We start from the raw sequence: 21,804 nt of genomic DNA, 5'->3' as shown, positions 1-21,804 counted from the left end.
TCTGAATAGGATTTACAGTTCTTCTGACGTACTGAGGAGGCTGCATTAGCTCACAGTCTGAACTGATTCTCCATCTGAACATTTTCCTTACCTGAGAGAACACAATTGCATTTATGACTTGTCAAGTTTTTGTTTTCTTAAGCAAAGCAGTTCATTTGAGGAAGAGGGAGAAGGAATTTTCACCTTGAAAGGAATGTCCTATGTTTGTTAAATCTTTGAAAATTCACCTTTGTTCAATTGAAAAATTAATCTAACAACCCTTGAGATACTATTAAAGTCCAACACAATGGTGCTAGGCACCTAATTATTATGATATACATACTGTTTTAATAAGATACTTCCTCGTTTCTTTTTTTTGTGTTTTGTTTAGTTCCAAAAAGAAATACACACATTTATAGTGTCAGCATGGGTTCTAATTTAGGATGATCTTGCAAGCACAAATTGTAAGCAAACAAGAAAAAGAAATCTTTCTAACCAAAACCCATGGACTTATGTGCAGAAATATATTCAAAATGAATCTGGAAACCACTGGGAAGCAGGTTTAACGTATCCTCTCTCTTCAGTCCTTGTAGATTTTAGGAAGAATACACATTACTCTTTGGGACTGCCTGACCCAAACAATTTCCATCATTGTTCATCCCGGAGGAATATTCTGATCCATTGCATTAGCTGTTAAAGTTGCTCACCTACATTGCAGACAACTCTGCATAACAGCTATGAAATAGCACAATTTTGTGTGACAATACTGGTCACATCAAATCTCTAAAGGACTTTTTTTAATGTATGTATGAGTTATTTATGTTTTAAACTGCAGAATATTTCTCATTTCCTAAAGCAAAAGAAAGAATAATAATATTTAAAGGTATTCTCATTCTCTCATTCATCAAATTTGCAATGAAAACTCTTTATCTTTGGAAAAAAAAGATTTATTTTGATTCACAGTAAAGGAGAAAAAATCACTAGCTCTGCTAATATGAAATAAGTTTTGAAAGAATTACTGAAAGGAAAAGGCTATGCACTTGAAATTTCCAGCCAAAATGAATGGAATGGAGAGAGGAATCACAGATTGGTATAAAAGGGGAATGAAAATAAATTAACAATGATGACTAAATAGATTTATCTCAAAATAGTCATTTTTCCATTTATAAACTCTCTTACTGTTAAACAGTAAGAGAATCTAAAAATTACATAAATAAGTGGCTATCATAAAGGATGCATTACAGTATATTATGGTAATAAAATATCCTCCATTTTTCCTGCTTCCTTGACATGGTTTTGTCTTTTTCATGATAAATTAAGAAAAAGGCAGACAAACAGATAATTTTTTTCACTATTTCTTGCTGCTGATGCTCAAGTGAATGTTTTTCGAAAGAACGTAACATTCTTTCAGAGAGGACATACCCGTAGAAGGATGAAAAGACAAAAGCAAGGAAGTTTGTTAGAAGTGAATTCCTCTCCATTTCCAGAAAACATGGTTCATATTCTGTGTGTTCTGGCATCTAATTGTAAATGTCTATGAAGTAGTTAGGAAGATGCATTTTTATAGAACCCATGGAATGTTTTTTCTCTTGAAAATCATGGGTTCATTGTTTTTGTCTCTAAGCTCTGTGCTGTGTTCAGATTCAGTAATGTAGTTCTTATATAGTTTGTTTCCACTGGGCAATGTCCAGAGCAGTTTTTTCCTTCTGTCTTTTTCTTTTCTCCAATTTTCCTCTCTCTCTGGTTGTTTAAGCCTTAAGTTATACCATTTATTTTTAGATTTTAAGTGACTGGTTCCAGTACTGTTATCTCTGTATGAAGCTTGTCATGTACATAGTACAGCAGGACACCAACTAAGTAAGTTTCCAAATACTGTAAGTAAAAATTCAAGAAAAACCCATTTTGGAATAAAAATACATGTACACACCCTGCAGCTAGTCAACCCTGTTTCCCAGCGTCTTAGGGTCATTTTTGAAATCAGGAATTAACCACTTCTTAAAATAAAACAGTTTTGAATTGAAGATTACAATAAAGTATACCACTGACTGTCATTAAGAAGCATTTGCAATAATTAACATCCAACATCGTTACATATTTAGCTTTTCTCACTATTTCCATAACAACAAACAGTGTATTTCTAGAGAGTGAAGAAAAGCACTGGAAAACCATCACCTACTTTCATGATAAGAAGCTCCGGGGCAGAGTTTTGTTCTTTCCTCCTACTACTCCCCTGGAAAAATCCAGTATGATACATAAGCACAATGATTTTGGTGGCTGAGAACTTAATGATAAGGATGTAGCAACAGGTCTTTGGCCAAAAAATACATTCTATCACTAATTTGTTCACTATTGCAGGAGTAACCTTTGGATTTCTGTTCAGCTAATATCTCTTTTACATCCATATTAATAAATATTATCATTTTGGTGCAATTTTTTTTGCTTTTTTTCTTATTTTTTTTCTTACATTTCATGCTTTATTTGCATAGACTTCTCCACAAGTATGCAGCCTCCACAAGGGCTGCATATGTGATGGCTATGTTACAGCTTTAATTGTGACTGATCCATCAGAGTGCACACCTTTATTCTTGACTTGATAAATGTTTGCAAATTTCAGATCAGAATATTCACTGCACATATTTAAGACAATAGATTTTACCTTTATGGAGTGAAACATATTTTCTGATGAAAATTCATGAGATGAAATGTCACCTTCAGAAAGCTTGTGAAAAACGACCGGCAGTGTGAATCTTTCTGTCAGAATTCGAGTTTACATTGTTCCACTGGTGTACCCAGCCCATTTCCACTGACAAGGAATGTACAGTGATATGTGTACCTTTCCTGAATCTTTTACATGCTGCATCTCTGCACTGGCTTTTTTGCTGCTGGAATAAGGTCTTGGAGCGCAGAAAACAGTGAAGGGCCTGGATACTGTATTTGTTACTTTAAAAATATGTATTTGTAGCTTCTGTATGATATCTGAGTTCATGATTTTAAGTGCTGCTTCTCAGAAATATGAAATCCCTGATGTGCTGTTCATGACAATGTCTAGAAATAATTTTTATTTTATTTTAGAGCACACCAACTCTTAAAATTGAGATTAGGTTTTTATTCTAATGGCAACTGTAATTGATGCACTTGGTTTCATATATTAATGACAAAAATATTGGAGGTGTTGCAGGAGAACAGACTGTAAAAAACAACAGACACTTCACCTTGGTAGGTTTGTTTGGAAATTCCAAATGCAGAAATGCTGTGGAGTTTGCTAGACCTTTTGTTTCTGATAGCCTTTGAATTACATTGTTCATGTAAGATCATGAAAGGACATAAATGCTGGAATTTTGAAAGCTCACTTTTGTTTTCCCATTTCTTTCATGAAGAACAAAGTACTCTTTTTTGAGACAAACAACATTAAGAACTTTATTGGTTCTTTATCTGTCTCGTATAAAAAATATATTGACTACCTTATAATGATATTTCTTTTCAGAAAAATTGGTATTTCTTATAGAAGAACAAAGCTTATTCTGGTATTCCAACTTTCTTGGAACTGCTGTTTGCAGTATATATTTGCCTGCAACAGTTCAGTCAAACAGCTAGCACTGCTCTTTCTTCAAAGGTATGAGTTGAGCAGTTGCCATTACATCAGGGCTTTATATTTCACAGGGCTTTATTACAATAGTCATATAATTTATTTTCTTATTATTAGGTCAAATTCTGTTATCTTTATTCAAGTTTTCTGGTGAAAATAAAGGACTAAAGGGTCCATCATGTGGCCAGCTGTTATTGTTAAAACAATTTTCTTGTAGTATCATAGGGAGAACATTCTGGATGGGATGTTACCATTAATTGTTTCCATACACTATTGTAATTTCTGGAGATGCACACACACAGGACAAATAAATTCAAAACAGTGTTGACTAATAAAGTGTTCCAATAAAGATGGACCTCCTAGCTGTGACTCAAAAGAGCCTTTTAATTTGAGTATGTTTCATTTTAACACATATAGTAGGAAATTGAAAATGGAACTGGCTGTTGCAAAAACTGGAGTTTATCACTGTCTGTGATGGAAGGATGCAAAGATCCCATGCAGTGCTTCAGCCTGACTGTACTGCACACAGCCAGGTCCATGGAAAAAAGAATTTGTTATAAAACAGAAACACTATGAGTGAATAGAAATAATATGGTAGCAGTAACAAAACCAAGCAATAGCATGTGCAATGGCATAGCAGGGTCATTATGAGTCACTGTTACTCTTGCTGACTCTAGATACATAAATCAACAATCATTTAGAGTAAAACATGAATGCAGACAAAAGGGGGACAGATCCCCGAGAGACTATAGATTTTTCTGTTCAGACTGGTGGAGTTTGGCAGTTTCATCAGCTCTTCCCTTTAAAGTAGAAGGTTTGCTTCAAGTGGTGAGACCAAGTCCATTGGCTGCAGTTCAGCTGCACACCAGGTGGGAAAATATCCTGTAGGTCAGAGTCCAAGAAGGGAATACAAATGCACTGGAAAATATGTGAGCTGATTCCTCTGGGTTTCTTCCCATCTTCAATGAGGAATGCATGTTAAGTTTTGGGAATCCTTGCCCTTTCCACTGATTTTTCAGCGCTCCTTTCTTAAAGTCTAAGAAAGTCTATAATAGGAATCTGGGCCAGGAAAGAGAAGTAATAATGTTCTAACTTGAAATGTTTTGCAGTTTGTTGGTTTGGAGTGTTTTATGATAGACATCTATTTTTTAATTTTTACGATGTTGCTCTATTTTGCAGATGAACACAGTAAAAACAAAAGTGATTTTTTCAACACTATACACATGCAAACACACTCAGCACTATACACACACAAACACACACTCATGTAAGTGTGCATACATAATAGGCACATATAAATGTATCTAATGCCGTAGATGAGGAAATTAAGATGTGGTTTCCTAAATCAAATACTTAATTTTGTAATATCTGACAATTATTCTAGGAAATATACTCAGTACATATTCTTCTGAAGAATTCTTCAGCAAATGCTACGATTTACCATAGCAAGCATTCAAAAAAAGCAGGAAATGAATTAATTGGTGCCAATTTTATTGTATGCAATGATAATTGTCTTATTCCACTTGAAGACTGCCAGATTCCTTCCTCCCCTAATAAAATCATGTGGCTTTATTCAGTAAAAATCCTTATTTCTGCATTCCTTTAACAGGAAACTTCAGTATCCTTTAGAGCACACAGTAGGAAGATTTCTCAACAGAAAAGGAAAGTCTATCTTTAACATATTCCCTCTGTGTGGATTTCAGCATATTTGTATTCATACAGACTCATGTGATGGATTCTTTTATTTTATTTGAAACCTTTTCCTTAAAGCAAGCATTTGTATTTTTAACTTTAGGTAAGGTTCTAAACATTAGCATTTGTGTGCATTTCATTCAGCCTACCTCATCATTTTCTTGTTTCATGCCCAGGGCTTAGCAGTTGGAGTTTAAAAACAGCCAGCTTTAATGTCTATGACTGACATGTAATTTCTGCTTACTTTAAAGCTTTTTTTTTGCTAACTTTGCCTTTTTTAAAATTCTTTCCTGTCCATAATCACAAAGCTACATAAGCTCTTTTGTGGCTTAATAAATATTGTCAGTTTTTTAAAGCTCAGTGTGCTGTGTATTCTCCTTCAAAGATAGTTATTAAGCATATAAAAAGAAGCTTGTTAAATTTGTAGATTCATTTTTTATTATTCCTACTTCTTATATTTAAATGAGGAAAGATAATCCATTAAAGAGGTTGAACTGTCAAAAACACTGCCATATCTATAATTAAGTATAACCTTCCTGGGTTTAAATAACATTATCAACAAAAGCCTCTAAATTCGAAATTAAATGCTCTACCTTCCATTAACATTATTGTTTTTCTAGGAAACTTAGAGATGTGAATGCAAAAGAGGTATTTAGCTCACAGCTATGACATATCTCCCATTTTAAAAGTAAACAATAACGAGAGGCATTCCATTTTGGAATATATATGCCTTAGATTACATGTATAATGTAATCTATGACAAGCATAAATCGTAGGTCTGCAGAATTATTACTCAGAATGGAAGTTAAAGGACCCAGCAACACATCTATGCACTCAGCTTTGCTTCTCATTTTGTGATCAAGAAAACAATTCTGAAAGATACAGTGGAAGCAGTATTCCATGTCATAGATCTTAAAAAGAATCTCATCATTACAGCTGAAGAGATTTGCCTCACTCCCAAAAGTTTGTTCTTTTTCTACGAAAAATGTTTCTCATAGCACTTTAGAAGTTTCTGTAAAATAGAAGACACACGTAAGTGAATTATTTATTGCATAGATTTTGCCATTATTCATTTGGAGTGTCTGGCAGAGCTCATTCATTATTTGCAATGTATCTGAGTTTTAGATTAATATGAACATGATTTTAATGAATCTGTTATAATTTTTCCTGCCATGACCCTTACCACCTCACTGCATGACAGAATGTCGTGCTGCTGTGACATACTCAAGGCAAACAAAACACAAAAGCCAGTGCCTGTGAGCTTCCTAACTCATCCTTCCCACACTGCAGAGAGCTGATAATGGATCTTCATGGGGTAACCTGAAACTATTTGATTTGAGGACTTCATACACCCTTTCTTCTCTTACTTCTCTTTCCTACACAATCCATTTGCTTAATATATGTTTATAGTTTGGGGTTTTTTTCTTTGTTTGTAATGTATTTCACATGGAGTAAAAATCACTAATATTGACTTGGTTTATGACTGATAAGGGATCATTTAATCTGAAAATTTGTGACAAAATATTTCAAACAAGAAAATGATGGAGAACAAAAAATAAATTAGTTGTAAAGTATTTCAACTGAGGCTGGAAAAGAAAATTATTAGAAAACATTCACTCTCTATCAAGATTTTCATCAAAGCCCATCATGCCTTCACTGAGTATTTAAATGAGGTTGTTCAAGTCAGAGAAATAGTGATGCAAGACCTGCTAACATGAAAATTGCCCCTTCCAATTTGAATTTCCCTTACTGAATGAGGAGTTCCATGTCCTTTCTGATTTACTTACTATCTTAAAAGAGAGTGGAAATGAACCTTCAGAAATTTAACTTTCATTTTATGTGTAAGTCCAGTTAAAATCTATTTCATGGGTAGTACCATGCACTTGTCTGACTAGATATCCTTTGAAATTCTTATGTTGTGCTTTGCTTTTCTTTCAAGGTAGCTGTAGGGCTTATCATGGTGTATATTGAGAACATATTGTTTATTTGTTAGAATACAGTAGAATACAGCACTATACGTTGTCAGTGTAAAAAATTAATTTCCATAAGCCTTTATACTACCAGTATAGTTAATATATCGTATTCATGTCAAATTGTAGCAAATTTTGAATTAAAATAACAATGTTCAAGGGTAGGAAAAAACAAACCATTTAATTTAAAGTCAGTCTTGAATTATAAAATTACCAAACCATCTACTAAAACACTAAATATTTAAAACTTAATTCTAAATACTAAAACACCATCAAATATACTTCTCACGACTTAAAGAGCCCAGCTGCCTGTCTCAAACGTTGTCAAGGCCACAGAAGGATCTTGTCACAAGATAAGGCTCCACAGCAGGTATTTGAGATAAGCACAGAAGGGAGGCATTTGCAACAAAAAGGCACTAATTCCTGGCCTGGCAGAGGAAATTTGCTTAGCATATCCTGCTTAAAGCATCCCAACAAAAAATCCTGCTGTGACAAACTGTGGGAAAGAAAGCAATTGTCCAGACATATATCATCCCAAGTTATGGGAATCTGTGACCACCCCATGGATACCAAAACCTGGGCTGTATAAAGGTGGTACCCACAGAAGAATGGCTTTGGATCTCCCACCACTGAGAAATCCAGGGCGAAGAAAGGACCAAGGGACACTGCTGGACCCACAGATGTTCTTCTGCTTGGTCTCCTCTCCTCTAGCCCACTTTCCTATCTACCTCACAGTCATTGTTAAATAAAATCCATATTATTGACTGTGGCATATGGTCTGCACTTATTTGGGCAGAGGCATCTCTCACTAATTGGATTGTAACGCAACCGAAAATAAAATATGTTTTAAAATCCAGGAAAAACCTTCAAACTCACACTTCAGAGCACATCTTCACCCTACAAACGGAGAAAGTACCGAAAGAGCTTTTTTCCTTACTACACTGATTCATCACTTCTAAGGCCACTGCTACTGTGAGTTTTTTATCTAGATTGAGAATTTAAGCTGCTTGTACAGCTCTTAATAATCTGTTTAACTGGCTTTTTGGCAGCAACATTAAACTCAGGCACAATGCTGCTCTCTCCATCCTGCAAAGTGAATAGGATGGTTCATCTTTAGGCACATGTATAATAATACTTACTCTAGGCTGTTCATGCAGATCAAGATAAAATTATCTACTTTTTTTTTTATATATTTGGATTGTTAAAGCATAAAGAAAACTTTCCTCTGTGAATTCCAGTGCTCTGATTTAAGAAAAAAAATAGACTGGGATGTTATTGCCGTACAAAACCTTTCACAAGCACACAGCTGGGTGAGGGCACATGTACATGTGTGTTTCAGATGAAGGTCAGCCTGCCAAAGCACCTTGCTCTCAAGGATCTTCTGAATCCATCCAGCAGTCAGGCTTATCCAGTACATCTGACTTGACTCTGAAGTTTTGATAATGATCTCTAAAATCCTGAATCATTAGTCTTGATCATTTGAGATAACATTCCTTTTTCTTTCAAGGTTACAATTTAAATATATTGAGACTCTTTTGCTCATGTTTTTAAGTGACTTTTCCCAAACTGATAGCATGCTAGCTAGAAAAAAAGAACTTATTCCTTACTACAAGTTTTAAAACTCTGCTGATAAGGAGCTTGCAAGTATTTTGAAAAGTCAAGATAAGCTGGAAAACAGAAATACATATATAGATGTTGCAATCTTCAAAAAAGGTTATGAAAACAGCTTCTGTCAGTTACTAGTCAGTAGCAGAATGGCTGTATAACTAATCCCACAGCATGACCTACAGCATGAGGCAGGAAAATCACAGCACATCAAAACGAATAAGACCAAATATAATAAGAAGCTCTGATTTCATACAGTAAAATTATTTATGGAGAAGTCAAACATATTGTACTGAAGGTTTTTTATGCAGCATATTCCGAAGAATTGGACACTTCTTAAGTTTCAAAAAAGAAAAAATATGTTGAGATTAGTCTTTGACGGACAAAAATTTTTTAAAAATTGATGAATGGTGGATAAAGTCCTGGACAAAATCCGGATGCAGCTTTGATTAAGGGAGAAGGCTCCACCTTTTTCTCATTTCCCAGTGTCTGTACTTCAGCCTGTTCTAAAATATTCCTTTGGAAAAAACAAAGAAAAATACTTCACTTACTATATTGCATTAATAATGTAATCCTAGCAAAACTAGATCTTTTTCCTTCCACTAAAATGCAAGGGATAACTACTACTTATTCATGCAATGAAGATGAAATCAAATAAATAATGCCTGTTATTGCTCTCCCAAAAAATAAAACAGTTTTAATATCTGGTGTTAGAGTTCCTGCTGTGTTTCTCTGAGGCTTTTTCATAGCAGAAAATGAACAAAACTCTATTATGGAATCAAAGTAAATAACATCCCAGATATTACTTGCTGTCCCCCCAAAACAAGAAGTTATTGTAGCACAAAATAATACAATTTATTTTAAATAACAGAAGATATAAGTGAAGGAGAAGTGGAATAAAGTTCACTGACCTTTTTCCACAATTTTCATCATTCTTCTGATTTATGGTAAAGATCAATGGTAAACCACATGTGGTTTAGTTACATCCTCTGAAATTGTTTGAATCTGTAGGAGATAAATAAAATAAAATATCAAGCTCAGAACTGTGAAGTGTTCACTTTGTCTAAAGATCATTTCCATATTTAATCAGACTACAGGGATTATTTTTAAAATGTCATGGATTTTTTAGACTGAAAAGTTTCTTCACATTAGAATGTCTTCCCTTTTAGAGTGAAAAATCTGTTGTTTTCTATTCCTCAGCTTATCTCCTATTACTTGATTTATTATTCAGCATTAGCTGCCAAAGCAGTACAAGGGCTTTATTTGGAAGGGAGCTGAGTATGGACATGACAAGTTTCCTGTTCCCCTTGTTATGCCTGAAGAAGTCCTGAAAAGTTCCAATTTCTTCTCTGTGCATTGGCTCTTGAGGCACACGTGGACAGGAAGAAAAGCCCTTGTATCTACTGAGAACATAGAAATGAAACACATTTGAAAAAGCAATCAAACTTCCACTGACAGCATGAGCCTTACAGGTTATTCTAAGTGGGAATTGTTTAATTTCTAAGGAAGTGTTTCTCTTTCCCTCTTTTTCAAATAAGGAAAGGAAATTTTTCCAATGAGTTAATGGAAAATGTCTGGAAGCCAACTGTAATGGTGAATTTCTCAAATGTTGACTTTCAGAAAGTGAGGAAGGGGGTAAATAGCTATTACATTCCTGAGTCCCTATAAATTAATTACAATAAAATCATATAACCTTTGTTTAAGTTATACTCTAAGTAATTTCAACCTGACCATTAGTGGCTTTAAGAATTAACTATTTATGTGCTGGTTTTCATCCTCTATGCTTACATAACAAACTTTACGGTTTCCAAAAGTATGTAACAGAAAGAGGGAAGATGAGAGTAACAAGTCATACATGAAAAGAAGTGTAATGTTTTTGCCCTCATGAAAAATGAGCCCCTGATGATATTTTAAGCAATGATTTAATTGGCGAAATGAAGCATTTGAAACATAAGAAAATGTTAATTCTAATGAAATGTGCTAACATGAAGATGCTAATGAACATGCAAACAAAACAGTCTAGGAAATTTCATGGTTAGATTCATATTTGCCCTTGTGTTCAAGTGTCTTCAATCTGAAATTTTCCAAGGGTTTCAGCTTTCAAGCTCTTCATTTTCTGTCCAGCTTTAGAAGCATCCAAAATTTTGTTGCATCTGGAACCTGCAAAGGTTTTTATTTATTTTTTTTCACATAAGAAAAGTTTTCTGTATTAAAACATTTAATGGAATTTATCAACTGCTCTAGCCTATAAAACCCAAGTGTGTGTTCTTTTATTAGAGAATCATAAATGTTGATACCATTCATCTACAGAATAATATGAAAGCAATAAACCGCAGTTATTCTTTCCCCTTTCAGCTGTTTCCAGGAGACCATAATAAACAGAAAAACAGCATTAGTAAGTTCTAATACCCTGCTTTATTTTTTTATTCAAATCAAATTTATCTTAATATAGAAATATTTTATTTATCTTTTTTTTCCCAGATAGATTGAGTGAATAAAAAATTTTTGAACTAGACCTCTCATGAGTTCCCCAGAATTAGTTTAAGAAATTGGAAGCTGGATAAAAGTGAGGGTTTCTCCCATTCACTGTATTTTTAATATGCAATTCTTCTCAAACTGTCTGAAGAATGATCTATGAAATTGAATAGCTGATGCACTTTGAACATTTAGCTCCAAAAGATAGATGACATTTTTTTCATTAGTTTAAAATTTATATGCTACAGTATCTGTCACAATAATAATAGAATCTGACAGTGCAGATCATATGGGTATTCCACACAGCAGAGGTAATGTGTTCTTTGGAAGATAAAATGACAATTTGTTCAAATCATAGATTTTTAAATTTTAGACAAACAAGGTAGCTCTCACTCTATGCAAGTCATTCTTTTAGAATAATTTCTTTGATAACAATACTATGGCAGGATCCCGACCACCCACATTCTGTCTCTGTGGGAATATAACAGACTGCAGATGTCCAGGAATATCATCAGGAAAACCTGCTCTACAGTGCTGTTTCCCTCAGAGACACAGAAGCCTCTCTAGGGGCTGCTCTGAGCAGCCCTTGAGTTCCCATCATCTCTAAACATCAGCTTTAGCCTGAAATCCCTCTCTGTCAGCAAAGGAAGGCCCCTGGCTCCTCCATCCTTATCCAGAGGGTCCAGCATGATATGAATGCTAAATACCTTCACCTCCTTCTTGGAGACAGGGTGGTGCTCAATGCAAAGCCCAGCAGTCATAACTGTTATTTTTTAAAGGCCCCAACATGCTGATGGAAGAAGAGCAAGGTGGTTTTCCTTTGAATAACAAGTAAAAGGAAGGTCAGGCTGCCAGGAGCTGTAAGATCTATTATCTCTGCCTCAAGGACCTTAACTATAACTCCTGTTTCCACTTGCTGCCTCATCAAATTATTATTATTACTATTGCATAGCCAGGAGCACAAAAATCCCTGAGACAGTACTAAAAACAAAAATAAAAGAGTTTTTTCTCCATTATCTAGAATATAAGACATTTGGCTATTAAATTCTGACAGGCTGATTAGCTCTACTGCTATACCTTAATGCAGCATATTCCCTCTGCAACCTGAGCTGAAATCTGTGTAAAACATTTGCATCCATTTTCAAAAGCTGTCATGTTTGAACACACCCAAACATAATTTCCTCATTTCCTGTACTTCCAAAATTATGTGTGCTCTCCATCCAACTACGTCTTTAAAAACAAAATGAAACAATAAACTAAATGTATGTCCTTAAAACTGCTAAAGGAGAGAAGAATAAAGGTTTTTGCAGAATAAACTCAAATCTCTGCTCTTGTTTTTTTTTTTTTTTTTTTTCATAGGACTTACACTGTTTGTGTCAGTATGCACTGTGAGCGGTGACAAAAATGTCCAAGGACACACTCTCAGGTAAAAAACCATTTTCCTAGCATGAGCAAAATTAATCACACATCAATCTAAGACTAATCAATAGTAATTCTGACACAATTTAACTTTTACAAGAGGCACAAACCCAGGAACTTTTGGTAAGGAAATACAACCAGCTGAATCATGCTTGCATTTGCAGAAACCTTTGAGATCGTCTCTTAAAGCCTGTAAATTCAGAGCAGCCAACACCCTTTTCTTTTTGTGCAAGAGCTAAGTGGTGTTTGCAACCATTCTTATTTCTATTTCAACCTTCATAATGAAAGGTCACTATAACAAACTATTTTCATTTCACAATTTTTGCCTCCTATCCAACCTTTTAGAGCAAGGAGCTAAAATTCAAAAACAATAGGACCCCTGAATATCAGAATAGTAATTTCATTCTGATTCTAACCTATTTCTTTATTACAAATTATTTGTATGAAATACAAACCTTCACCTATGTTGGCTCTTCAGTTTCAGACTTATGAAACTAATTACAGATGATGATTCAATACTTTATTAATGCACCATTTGAATATCTGGTATTGCATAGATAATATTTTGAACTCTTTTAAAAACCAACTCCACTAAAAGAAAAAAAAATTAAAAAGAGGAATAAAATTGTATCTTGGGCCTTTCTCAGGCAATATCTTTGGAAGTTTTCAAGCAAATTGTCTGTTAAAGAAAGGACATTATAATGTTTCTAAGAAAAGAGCTTTTTCCTTACATTGGCACTTTATCAGTCAGCAATTACTGTAGAATACCTGTTAGGGTTTGCACATTCTGTACTCTCTTATCTAAAATCTCCATGTCTGCAAAGTAATATTTTTCAAATAATTTTAAAATAAAAATCTCATTTGGTTGTTCTTCTTCCTGCTGCATCTGTCACATCAACCCCTGGCTAGATACCTTGAGCTTGGTAAGAACCAGGTGTGAATGTGAAAGGTTCTTCTCTGAAGGTCTGTACCATCTCATCCACAAACAAAATGGTACCCATGGCAGCCCTTAATGCAAACATATAAGGGCAACTTCTGATTCAACAGTGATTGAAATTAAATAAAACCTTGAATTTCAACAGAGGATTTCTCTAGTTACCTAGGAGTTCTGAGAAATTGTACTATGCTGCATCATAGTCTCTGGTTGCTACTAATTTAATTTGGACTTGTGCTATTTCAAACTTCCAGAAAGAACAATTGCTCTGCTTAAATCAAAATATCTTCCCCAACTGGACATTTTTCCCTGACATTTTGCTAAATTTATTTCTGATAAATTTGTGGTCATGAGCCAAAAGGTTGATACCACTCTTTTTTTAAAAATGCATATGATTGTCAGGAAATAATTTTTACTTCACAGCAGGGTGTTTTATGGATACAAAATAAGCCCCTGCTGTGCTCTAAAATTCACAGGGTGAGAGTCTCAGCTCCTGTAAGCCCAGATGTACTTTTGAAAATGATGGATCTGTACTATCTTAAATTACTTACAGATCTATCCCAACACAACAAAGACAGAGAAATCTTCAAGGAAGCTGTACTTGCCAACTCTGTTTGAAAGACTTTTCCAAATATTTATAAATACCTCTTTTCTTTGCTTTCCAGCTAAGACTGGCATGTGACTTTAATCAATTGGACTTCAGTAAACTTCACACCTCTGTTCTGTAGTGGTCTGTTAAGCTGTTAAGACTTGTGAAGCTTTGTAGGTTTTCAGATAGGCTGTTTTTGCTGACAGCAGCTGTTTCCAGTGTGCAGTAGCTCCATATAAAGGAATAACTCAGGCCTGAGGGATTTAAGCAGACGAGTAGATTTTAATAATGCTGTGCACAGCCTTAAAGAGACTTGAATTGTTTAAATATGAACACGGGTTTAATATTTAGCAAAGGCTCCAAATATTTCCATGGCTAATGTTATACAACACCCTACAGGAGGTTTTGGTGGTCTAAATTGCCCTCTAGATCCCTAAATCACTTAAATGGGAGAAATGTCCATGTTTAGAAAATCTAAACAATTTAGACAATCTAAGCCAAACCTTACTCTATGCAGAAGAAAAGGGAATGGGTGATATCCTGCTCTCGTCTGGACTTAAAACTTAACGAGACTGAGATTCACAGTCCAATATTGCTCCATTATTTACAAACCAGTCTTGATGGTAGCAAACCCCTTTTTTTTAAATTAATTTTTATTTTTTCACTTATTTCATTGTACCTTTGGGTGTTCTTTCAGGATGTAAACAATGTCTATTCTAGTCCCCCATCAGTTTCAGAGGGGATCTCAAAATATCAACTCAAACACCCCAGGAAAGATGTTCTGTCCACAAAATCATGGCCTACTTGAAAAGCAGTATCTCACACGACAGGGAGATTTTTCTGAACCTGTGCAGCTGCACCACCAGTTAGAAAGGATTTATAAGGATATCTAAAGCAGAAAGGCTACATAAGGATATATAAGCAAACAGTCAACAGATGTGCAAGAAAAAATTGAATATTGCCAGACATTAAGCTGTTCTCAGACAGCAAGGGGGAACAAGGTTCTATTGTTCTTTTGGGGATGGCTTATTTATCCTTCTGGAATAAGAATCAATAAATAAAATCACAAGTGGTCCAGAACTTGGGATTCCTTGTCCCCCGGGTATATCAAACATTCAGAGTAGGAGGTTTCTAATCTTAAAACTCCATTTTATGTCCAAAAGATAGGTCTCTGGAGCTTCATTAGCAAACTGATCAGGTCTTGGAGACGAGCTGTAGGGCTGGCTTTATTTACTGTATGGACAAATGTATGTATGGACAAATAGCAATCTTCCCCAAAATGCCAGTGAAATGCTCAGGAAACATCATGGACTGAGGACTGCTCCTAGCAGAGGGAATTTTTCCAGTATGAATAATGGCAACCGTGTGTTGGAGAGTGATTTGGACAGCATTTATTGACCTTATAACCTGAGTCATCTAAGTTTTAAAGAGGAAAAGGTGTTCTGTGTCATCACTTTCTATGTCAAAGTGCATAAAGCAAGGTTGTGGAGGTAGTGGTAATGCACACAGTCATCTAATTTTCACATAAATTATCCTTCAACTACATAAGTGTCTCAAAAGTACCTAGCATTGTGTCTCAAAAGCACATTTATGAGCCGACAATTAATAAAACTTCTTCAGTAGAAAAGAGAAGACTTTTATACACCCTGCTATAAAGTGTCTGTGGTTTGAAAGTTTTTATGAATAATGGCCTTATTCTCAAAATATTTTAAAACAGTATGCCCATCCAATAAGTTTTCCTAGTAAGCACATTTTTATACATATTTTACAGATAATAAGTTCAGCTTGAATTTTTCTGCTACTGTTTTGAAAATACAAGTAGTCACGCAGGTCATGATCTCTGGGTTTAATTAGGTGACCATACTGAAAACATTTTATAAAAATATGTAGATAAATAAAACAAGGTCAAAACATGAACTCATTTTCCAGAGGAGAAATGCCCTCTGTGTAATTTTTGCTAGCAAGGCACTAAGGTTACAACAACTTTTACCAAAAGGAGTTACAACAGAAGACTATGATATGGGAACAAGAGATCTTACAAATGTGATGAGCAATTTTAAAGAGTAAAATCTAAATTGCTTGTAATTTGGCTATCTGGAAATGTTTGCGTATGATTTATCTTTTTGTTGCAGCTGGAATCAACTGTGAAGGTAAATTGCTGAAGAAGCAGTTTACTAACCTAGTTTACTCCCATTAGACACCACTGCCTTATAATGAGTAATGGGAAAACAAGTATCATTTTTTATGCATGATGTATCCATTTATGTAGCCTATACAAACCCAAAAATTTATATTTTCATCTATAATACTCTACAGCCAGTTCTGTTTCAATTTTTTTAAAGCTTCTATGTTTAAAATAAGTGTTACTGATAGTTTTTATAGTAAATCCTTGAAATATGGCCTAAATTTACTAAACCTCGCATTAAAATACCCTCTTTAAAAATTAAATTTCATGTTTTCTATGTTGGACAAGTCTTTAGTAAACACCTCATCATGCAAAATATTGCAAAATTTTCTATTAAGCTATCCAGTGAAGAAAGGAACAGCAGAAAGCTCAGAATGAACTGTCCCTTGGAGCAACCTGGCTTTTGCAATTGTTCAAAAGTTTGAGGACTTTCTAAACTAGAAACTGTGCCTCTGCCTTGTTTACCAGCTACATGTGTATTATCCTCCCTAAATCTGTCTAATCTTTTTCCTAATATAATTTCCTTTTGACATTCAAAATATTCCAGCATAATGAGTTCTACAATTTCAACACTAGAGATAAAAATTGTGCAGAAATGTGCACAACTTGTTAAATATGAAAACTTTTTTATTTCATTTAGAAGTACAAGAGCAGTCCAGAAGGTCTACACAAGGCTTAGTGCACTTTCTGTGATAAAGGACAGTATGCCCAGACAAGACCTGGGAAAGGAAAGCAGAACAGAGAGACCAGCAATAAATATTTGGATATAGAGGGTGATCTGGAAAAAGATAAAATCTTGTAGGATGATTCAAAAGCTTTACTTGCATTTAGAGAGACTTGTTGAACCAGTCTGTCAAGCAGGCTGTCTAAATGTCCTTGTCATAATTCCAGCCTGGAGGCTGGAATATCGCCCACAGGGCATGTGTTTGCCCCTCTTACCTCCCCCCAGGCTCTTACACAAGAGACTTATGTAAAGACTTAAGGGAAAGTCTGTTTATGCTCTTTTTCATACCATTCTTTTTCACAAGTGAGAATATTTTGTTACACAAGATAGAGTTACAGAGCTGGGTGATAGCAGGATGAGGAATGTAACAGCAAAATATGGGCTGTTGAGAATGGTTCAGCTGAGATCCAATAAATGCAGGCAATGAATAGAGTACATGTCAGAAGGCTGCCAAAAATGGCAGAATTTTAGAGAGGAAAGGTCTGTCTCACACAATCTGCCTAGGGGACATGTCAAGCAGCAAAAAAATTGTGAAGGAAGGGGCAGTGTGATAAGTTCACGTGGCTTCTTCTGTTCTAAAATAGAATGGTGTTCCCTGAGAGATAAATGCATAATTCAGAAGCCATTTCAGGTCTTGGCCAAGGCTGGACTTGAGGATGCTTACAGAAGTCTGCACACAGCAGTAACCATTTCATTGTTAGTTGCTAGCATTTGCAGAAGGCATTAATGGCAGTTAGGGAGGTTTTCCAGCATTGTTCATTTCAGTGGCACTTTTTGAAAAGGAGATGTGGGAGCTATCATGTACTTGAGCCATTTTAGTGAGGGTATGGGAAGATGTTAAAGCAAAAGGGAGAAAAAAACCTTTTTCATTCCCGCATGTAGAGAAGGCAAAAGAAAACTGAAATTGGAGACTGAATCAGAAAATACCAATGCACTGTGCTACCTCTTCATTTGGTTTTCAGGCCAAAAATAAACTGAGATACAGATCCTGAGATGCAATTGAAAAATAGAAAAGCATTGTGGCTTACAATGGTAAGCTTAATTGTGGACAATAAAGTGAAGATGTAAAGCAGATGGTGAGCAATGTTCAGTGGGGAGGTCAAATTTTTGCAGATACTAACATTTTAGGGTTTGTTAGTATTTAATATACATGTTAAGAAAACAGCTGAGTGGTGGAGCTTATATACATTATAAGGAAAAATATTTTGCACACTGTGTAAAATCCACGATGCTGAAAGTTTAGTTCGGTCTTCTGATCTGTACAACTCTTGTTTCTTCTAGATATTTTGCACCTTATCTCGAGTTTTCTTCAGCTTGTTTACTGAATTTTCAGTCTGCTTGCTCAGGAGATTCTTAAGCCAGAGCAAGCAGACTAAAAATTCTGTAAATAAACTGAAGAAAATGCAAGATAAGGGCTAGTGTGTTCAAAAAGAAAGACAAGCTGCAAATATCTTGGCAAGGAATTAACTCTTCACAATATCTACACACATGCACAATATGCTGTGTGCATGTGTGCTTCCGCCATGTGCATTAAGCAGATTTTATGCACAGTGGCAGGTGTGGTTTGTCCTACATACCATGCATAGCAATGCATCAGCCACTCACTGTTTCCCATTTAATTAATTGGGAAAGACATAAGTAAACTGCTGACAAAGACACAATATCACAGACAGGCTTAGTGGCCTGCCACTGTATTTAATTGATTTAAAAATAATCCAACTGGCTGAGAAGAGAGAGTAAAATCTGTGTAATTTTGAACCCATTTATTCTCATATATGTACAAACATAATAGGATCCTCATAAAATCAGATAAAGAAAATATAGATAGAGTTGTAGAGGAATACATTTTAAATGTTCTGTTACTATTCTTTTAGAAGGTGCATTCACTGAAATTGGTTTCTGTGAGGTCTTAAGGAATAAAAAGCTCCCTCATGCACTGCTTTCAATTCTCTCTTCATCTGTAAAAACAAGCCACGTAGTGGTTTAATTTACTGTTGATCACTGGGGAGAAAAAAAAAGGAATGCAAAATTTAAATGACATTCACACACAAAGTTAATAGCTTTTATCACTCTCAGAAGGCAAGTGTAGAGGAAGAATTACTTCATATAATATACGACCTGGTTTCAGCTTTATTGTCTTTAAAGCACTGCTGCAAATGTGCATGGACTTAAGGCATAGAGTTGTCTTACCAAAGCAATAGCACTGAGTGGATTTTACTATTACAGTAAATAGATATATATATAAATATATATATATATATATATATATATACAGTGCATCTTTATATATATATATATATATATATATATATATATATATATATATATATATATATATATACAGTATACTGGATTTTACAATTATCACGGAGTTACTTAGTACTTTGCATTCATGGCTTTCAAATTCCTAAACTGAATCACTTACCAACATAACATCCAACAAGGGAAAAGTGCAGAAAGGTTGGGAGTGAGGCTGGGAGTTAGGAATCTTAGACATTGAAAGTCTCACAAAAGGTAGGGGACTGATATCCAGAGTCCTAGTCTAGTGTACCCACTTATACATTACTTCCTTCAAGGGAAAAAGGAAAAGAAAACCAAAAAAAAAACACCAAGCTGAAGTAGCAGACAGATATGAAATAAAACAAAATCTTCACATTTCTATCACAACCTGACTGATAACACAAAAAAGAGGGTTTTTTTTTTTACATTTCAATTCCTATCAAGGGAATACTGGGCAATTACTTGTCAGAGTTCATGAACAGTGCAAGAAGTTGCCCAGGCGAAAGACCCATGCTAGAGAACAGTTTATCTCCATAATTAGAGCACTCTTTTCTGCGAGTTAAGAGGACTTTAAATCCCTCTGATGCATCAAATGCAGGAATTTGGCTTTGGTCAGCTCTAGAAAGAAGATAAGGAAAAGTTACTCATAAAATCTAGCTGCTATCTGTTACTTATAAAGGGTCTCAGTCAGAAAAGGTATTTAATTTTTGATCTAACAAAGAAATAAAGTCTAGCAGAGTAATTTCACTCAGCTAATAAATTTTTGCTTTTTAAATTTCTTTTTTGGAGTAACCCCATGAGATAAAACAATAACAGCTATGATGATCATTAATGTTTTTTGAAACACTTTTGCAGTAGCTTCTTATATTAATGCATTTTACTTAGAAAGTGAACTATCTAGTATCTGCCAGCATAAATATTATCTAGATATTCATGGTTTCTCCTGCATATGGTACTATTTTTTTTACTTCTGTTGTGTGTTCCAGAAGGTAGGTTTTGCCTTAAATTAAATGTTTCACTCAATTTCATTGAACTGTATATATGAGTCTGCAGCTAAACTAACTTGATTTTGAGGAGGTTTTTCCCTCGTCATCATCTCAGGATAGAAGATGCCATTAATACAATGGGACCATAGCAGATATCCAGTAATGCTGTTACCAACTGGCTAGGTCAGCAGGATGTTTTCAGCATTTTTATGGCACAGCAAACATGGGAGAGATCCCCTTCTGTCAGACCAAATCAGCGGCATAATGCAAAGAACAGCAGTAAGAACACACAAAGCACCAGCAGAGTTAATGCTGCTATCAATATGCTTTTCAGTTTCCCCATCAAACTGCACACAGTTCCCTCCATATACAAAAATATCTTCCCCCGTTTTCATTTATTATTGTAGGAAATAAAAAATCATTTTCCCACTGATGCCTTCCTCTAGTAAAAAAAAAAAAAATATCTCTTAGGGAAGGATGAGTAGTAGGACATCGTCATTAATACCAGCTGAATCAATTAAAATCCAGTGAATATCAGATGTAGTAGTGACAATGTGTGAATAGCAAATAGAGTTGATTGTTTCTTACACCAAATAGTGCTTATTTATATATGCTACTATAAAACAGCCTCATCAGAGTATGACCCAAATGAATGAATTTATGCCTTCCAGCCCATCAGCACCATCTACTGCGACTCGACATAACAACAGTCTTTGCCAAAATAAGCACAAGTTTCAGTTGGTTTTTTTTCTTTATATTTGTCTTTCTTGGGATTTCCTTTTTTTCCTACTTATTTCTCCAGAACAGCCTATCAAAAAAAGGTTTTCCAGAAATTTGACATTTCTGGAAATTTTTCTGAAAATGTGACTCTTTCTTCTTCAGAAGAAATCAACCTGCAGACTTCAACTGGTTGAATAATTGTAGAGTTTTGAAAATGTGTAAGGTGAAAACACATGTTTAGTCTTCCTTGCTTTTAAGGAAGTGGAGGGAAATAATGGAAAGAATAAAATTTAAAAATTGAATTCAGCATAAACTAAGTCCCTAGAATCCATTCCTGAAAATGAAATTATAGTCCTCTCAAGCCTTGTCAGTATTCAATGGGACAGATCTGGCAGAATTTCATGAGGTTATCAAGTAGATGCCAGACTTTCAACATAATCCTCCCACACAATGCATTTATAATTTCGCTCCTAATGCAGAGAGTTTTCTTTATAGCCGAAATACCATCAGGAAAGAAGTTTAAACTATTTGATAAAGGCTAGAGATTTGCTATCTGTCATCATATCTAATTTTAGCTATATAACTTTCTCTTTTGTCTGCTTCCTTTCTTCCTTTAACTCAAAGACAGATGAATCTGCAAATCTCTCTGCAGATTTGTGT

The 21,804-nt window shown here is 34.9% G+C and overlaps 1 long non-coding RNA gene across 1 annotated transcript in view; it reads right to left on the bottom strand.

The window, feature by feature from the left end:
• Positions 1 to 1,011: 1,011 nt before the first annotated feature.
• LOC106629306 (uncharacterized) overlaps positions 1,012 to 21,804 on the bottom strand; it is a 280,698-nt gene continuing 259,905 nt past the window's right edge. The window contains exons 16-19 of the long non-coding RNA XR_012580525.1: positions 14,306 to 14,503; positions 10,884 to 10,992; positions 9,744 to 9,837; positions 1,012 to 9,349 (exon numbers count right to left, since the gene is read on the bottom strand). This is a non-coding gene — a long non-coding RNA (uncharacterized LOC106629306). The remainder of the gene's footprint in view (positions 9,350 to 9,743; positions 9,838 to 10,883; positions 10,993 to 14,305; positions 14,504 to 21,804) is intronic.

Source organism: Zonotrichia albicollis, chromosome 5, assembly GCF_047830755.1.
Source record: "Zonotrichia albicollis isolate bZonAlb1 chromosome 5, bZonAlb1.hap1, whole genome shotgun sequence".
In the NCBI taxonomy this organism is placed as follows: Eukaryota; Metazoa; Chordata; class Aves; order Passeriformes; family Passerellidae; genus Zonotrichia; species Zonotrichia albicollis.
The sequence above is the reverse complement of the archived record's forward strand: the minus strand, read 5'-3'. Positions and strand labels throughout refer to the sequence as shown.